Source organism: Nematolebias whitei, chromosome 6 (genome assembly GCF_014905685.2).
Source record: "Nematolebias whitei isolate Nwh7 chromosome 6, NemWhi1, whole genome shotgun sequence".
NCBI classification, from domain to species: domain Eukaryota; kingdom Metazoa; phylum Chordata; class Actinopteri; order Cyprinodontiformes; family Rivulidae; genus Nematolebias; species Nematolebias whitei.
Genome location: NC_056503.1, coordinates 47,442,777 through 47,448,410, shown reverse-complemented (window position 1 = coordinate 47,448,410; position 5,634 = coordinate 47,442,777). Strand labels below are relative to the sequence as shown.

At 39.8% G+C, this 5,634-nt stretch overlaps 1 long non-coding RNA gene across 1 annotated transcript in view; it reads left to right on the top strand.

Moving 5' to 3' along the window:
* The window catches only part of LOC119411416, a 4,025-nt gene extending 3,008 nt beyond the window's left edge, over positions 1–1,017 (top strand). The window contains exon 3 of the long non-coding RNA XR_005186885.1: positions 533–1,017. This is a non-coding gene — a long non-coding RNA (uncharacterized LOC119411416). The remainder of the gene's footprint in view (positions 1–532) is intronic.
* Positions 1,018–5,634: the final 4,617 nt, after the last annotated feature.

Sequence of the window (5,634 nt, the reverse complement as noted above, 5' to 3'; positions counted from 1 at the left end):
AATAAAATAAACCCATATATAAAATAAAATAAACCCATATATAAAATTAATAAAATCAACTCATACATAAAATAAATAAAATCAACTCATATATAAAATAAAATCAACCCATATATAAAATAAAATCAACTCATATATAAAATAAATAAAATCAACCCATATATAAAATAAAATAAAATCTGCCCATAAATAAAATGTCCCTTTCATTTTGTGTCATGTTTTGAATCCAGATGTGTGCAACTGTTTCTCTGAACGGGCCACATAAAGAACCAGGACTGTGGGGGAGGTCTGGACCGACAGGCTAAACTCAGTTCTGTCAAGTGTGACGTTTAATAATAACTGTAAATATGATTTTAATTTGCTGCTAACAGTAAATATTGACCTGAACATAACAGCGCGAGTTAAAACTTTATTTAAGTTGAATGACGAACGTGAATTTTGTGACGTTCATGTTCCGCCTCTGTCGGCGGTGAAGGACGCGCACATGACGACGCAGCTGATTTTAATTGTTTTTGTGTCGGGATGTCTGCAGGAAGGCAGAGCTGCTGCGTGGACGTCAAACGGCCATCTCTCCCCGGGCCTCCCCTCAGCCAATCAGCACGCTCCTCACGCAGCCGCCAAGCGACGCCTGTCGTACGACTACAACCGAAACACGGTGGAGTGACTCGCCGGCGTCACCGGACCGCAGGATCCGAAGACGACCGACAGAGCTCTCACGTTTCTACACTTTGCACACTTCCTGGTTGTTCCAAGCTGAATCTGATGTTTCAGAAGACTGGACGGGCACCGGCGTCCTGCACGTGTGTCCACCGTCCTGTTTGGACTTGAACCTTCAGACGCGTCAGAGCATGAAGACTTGTAGCTCCGTGGTTCTCGCCGCCATGTTGAAGGAGCTCGAGCTGATATTTGAAGATATTTCACAGAACAGTCATCGCCCAGTCGTTGTGCTTCAAAATCTTTATCAGCAAAAAATATCTTCTTGCACTGATTCACCTTAATTTATACAAAAACACATAAATCTGCTCACGTTTATTCAAATGTTGTGGATGATTTTGAAGGTCGGCTCACCTTCAAACTGTTTGTTGCTCAACTCGGCTCATTGTGAAACACATTTTTATAAACATTATACTGGACGTCAAACAATTTAAATCTTTGCTAATCCTTTCAACTGTTTAATTAAAAATAGGAGGTCAAGTCAAACTGAGAAGTTTTGTTATAAAATTGGCTCATTTTGAATTTAACGTTCCAACAGTTCGACCAGTCGGGACAAACTGGTCACAGTTCTGCATCATTTTATCTAAACTGGAAGGGATGAAGAGTCCAGCTGCTCAAACAGTTCTACATCATGTTTAAAAGTTGTGGTTTCAGTGGTTTGATGGTCTGGACTGACTGTTGGATCCTGATCCAGCTTCAATGGTTTTCAGTGCAGAATCTGGTTTCTGATCATTTTTTAGAAACGAGCGAAGCCTTTTATGGACGACTGAACGGCAGAACATCTTTACAGTCAGCACCGTTTCACAGATTTGCCCTGCGCTGTTAAAAGTTCTGGGTTTTGGACCGGCACATGGTAAAAAGCTGGATGATCCACTTGTTGTTGAGTCATACAAGAAGTTCAGATTTTAATTGGTCAAAAATGGGGCAGTTTAGCCTTTAAATCCTCCTCCTGCAGCACACCTTAGAGGGAGAAAAATTTATATAAACATTTAAATGTTTAGTTTTATTTAATCTCTAACCCTTCACCTTAATTCCACTCATTTCTGTTTTCATGGATTTGAAGCAGCGTCTCATCAGCCACTTTATTAATCAGGTTAGAAAGAGAAACTCTGTCATTACTTCTAACCGGGTGGTGCGCCGTCTGATAAATAAGGAGTGGACCCACTCTCCACACTGTGCAGCATGTGGTCCGTCCATTTAATTGCCATGGAAACGTGGTTTGTGTAGCACAAACTAAGTCCAAGTTGGAACAAAGTCTAAACGGTAGTTCCACTTACAGCACACACACACACACACACACACACACACACACACTCACCCGTCAGGACGGGTCAGACCCTACAGTCTGAGAAGCGCTGGATTAAACTGACAGTTCTCAAACTTTTGAGTTTCCAGCTCAACTTTAAATTTGGAAATATTTAGAGAACAGACGCATCTCAAACATGGAACCATCGTTTTGTATGTTTTTGTTTTCATCCATGACGCCTGCTTTGATCTCTCTTAAGTCTAAACAAGCTGTTGGTAATCTGTTCCAACGTTAATCTGATTTCTGTAGCTCTTCAGGGCCCCTGACTTGTGGTTTCACGACCCACCTCAGGGTCCCGACCCCAGCTTTGAGAACCACTGGTTTATTTGATTTGTGCTCATTTCCAGAGAAAACAAAACGTTTCAGGATCTGAATCTTAAATGTGTGTCGTCACTGGCTGTTTCATTTGTAGACACTAATAAATTACAGTCGTTAACAATTGTTTTCATCATTTTGACCAAATAATCTCTATTATTATTATTATTATTATTATTATTCTGTTGCATCCTTGGGGGTTCCAGTGATTCTGCAGGTCTACGATGAGCTGGTGTTTCAGTTATTTGCAGGTCATTTTGTGAGAACTTCCAGTCGGTCAAAATTTTCATTTTTCTATTTAACCCCATTTTATTTTTTCAACCATTTTTCCTGCAACAGAAAACTACTTGGACATGTTGTTTTTGTACTTTATTCCAGATTGTTGCATTGCCGCTGTTCTGGGAACAGAGCTGCAACTGAACCGAATAATAATTATTATTATTATTATTAGACCTGTCACAATAACAAATTTTGCTGGGTGATTAATTGTCTCAGAAATTATTGCGATAAATGATAATATTGTTTGAAATTTGACAATAATTAGTCATTATTGTCAACTTTAAGAAGAAATGTTTAATTTGTTTTGTGTGTAGTAACTTTTTTGACCACCGGATGGCAGTATAAGACTGTTTGAACCGAAGGATGGATAGTGAGGGAGCGAGCAGCGTGTCTCTTTAAGAAAAATGGGAGGGAGGCTCCTTGACGTGACATGGGCTGTCTCTCGAGTTCTCAAAATGGCGGATAGTCGTTGTGGTTTGAGCTCTTTAGCATAGCATTTTTCACACAAAGCTTTTAATTAAAAAAAAAATCAGTAAACAAGTTCTCAGCTTCTTTTTGCAGAGAAAAACAACTTTTTACACGAAGGCACGAGTTTCAACCGTGAATTTTGGAGCTTCGACAAGACGGAGGTTTTTTTTCTCCGAGGTCGGCGTGTTAGCTTAGCTCGTATAGCTTCTCAGCTTAGCTGCTTTTAACGATCCAAAAATGGGATTTTGGCCTCGTCATCCAGTGTCTTCAGTAGAAAGAGAGACACGAAGAAACGATAACGCCGATAAATGAAAATGAGGTTGATAATTTTATCGTGCGATTAATTGATTTTTTGTTTTATCGCGACAGGCCTAATTATTATAATACATTTTATATGAAGGCGCTTTTCATGCCGCTTAAGCAATACAAATGCAATAAACACAAAAGAATAAAACAACAAATGAAAAGTAACAATGTAAACGTCATACGTAACTTAAATACAGTGAGATGGTTAAAATGAACATGGAATTAAACGTTTAATTCACTCCAACATTTAAGAATAAACATTTTCTTTAAAGCACTGTTAGGAACTGATTGAATCAATCAGCAGAAATGATGATGTCATCTTTTGGTTTGAAATTAACACGGAGCCTTGACCTTCAGCTGATATTTATGTAAATATGCTGAAACAACTTCTGTTACTTCTTTAACACATCTGGATTCATCGCACACACACCTGGATTCATGCAGATCTGAAATATTCTCTCACAAAGGAACAAACCTGAGCATTGACTGCAGAAGAACAAAGAAAATGATCATTTAGTTTCTGGTTAAGTGATATATTTGTGATTTTATTGGGTTTTAGCAAAGAAATAAATAAATGTGACAGGAAGGTCTGTTGAAACTTGTGGTGACACTTGAGAAACATCTTTCAGTTACAGGAGCTCATGCACGTTGGTTTCTGACTCTTCCTGAACGTGTCGCTGAAAGGAAAATTTCACTTTCTTTTATTTCTGGTTCCAGTCGTCTTGTCTGGTTCTCGTTCAGGTTCTTGGGTCCAGCTCGCAGGTAAAACTAATCCTGCCGCTGGTTCGGTCTGTTGTCGGGGACTTTCTGGGTTTGAGCTGCAGATACTGAACCAAACGTCGCCTCGATCGTCTGCGATCGAACGGAAACGACCGAGGGCGCATCGTTTCTCAAGAAGATTTTCTAATCTGTTCAAATGTAATAAAATAATCTGCACTGAATCTTTATTTGTTGTAACGATCAGATCAAAAACACCCGAAGGCTTCATTTTAATCAAACACATTTTGTAATTGTGTAAAAGTGACATTTGTTACGCAGAATTCATGTTTTTTAAGACGAGTCGTCCCGGCCTCGGATCACCTCCATGTTTGACTGCAGGTAAGATGATGTTTATCTGAAATGTAGCGTTTCTGTTGAGTTCAGAGAATTTTCCCAAAAGATGTTTGCTAAATGTGAGACGGGCCTTTATGCTCTTCGTGCTCAGCAGAGGTTTTGGTCCTGAAATTCTCCCATGGAAGTGAACTCTGACCTTGACTGAGGCAGGTGAGGCCTGCAGAGCTTTAGGTGTGGTTCTGGGTTCGTTTGGGTCCTCCTGGACGAGCTCTTGGAGTGGTTTTTGTTAGCTGGCTGGGAAAGTTCACTGCTAACGGCTTTATTTAAGTAATCAAAGTGTAGCTCATCAAATTAAACATGTCTGTTAAACAATCACTGTTAATTCTTGATGTAGCATCCAGGGAAATTTACTTTTTCCATTTGGGACGAGGTCGGGTTTGATAGCTCTTTCTCTTTAAGAGATTAAATCATTTGGAAACTGGCTTTTGTGTTACCTCGGTTTATCTTTAACATCTGTTCACTGATCACAGCAGTGCATAGATAAACACGTTATTTGGCGTGACCATGAAAACAGTAGTTCTTATGTCGTTTTAAACTCGGATTACAGACAAGACGAGGAGCTCAGAAATAAACTTGTTTTTATTGGTAAATAAAATGCAGAAAGACTTACCGTACAAAACTCAAGGCATTAAGCACAGGATGAGCTCAGATTTCAACTTTCAAAAACGTATAATGCAGCTTTAGGCCCGATACCTTCATTTTCACACATATCAGGAATTTCATCCATGTGACCAGAGTGGCCCCTCTGCCTTAAACCTTAAAGATCTTATCGAACCCCTATTGTGAGGATTGATAGGGCAATGTATCTATGTTATCTCACCTTTATAACTCGAACCCCACACTCTGCTCTTTGACTTGAGAAAGCTCCTCGGATGAAAAGACAAGCGTCTTCTGTTACAAATAAAGTCCAGTTGTTTTTGTCTTGAACTGTTTTGAATTTAAGTACAGGAGTTACTGGGGAGCATGTGAAATACTTGATGCTGACTAACAACAGATATACGGACTGGTGAGACTGACGAGGAAGTGGAGACACCTGGGTAAAGAACGGACTGGGAGCAGGTGAGAGTGGGTGGAGCTGAAGCAAAGGAGAACTGACGGACGAGAAGAAACGAACAGTGGCACAAATGAACGCA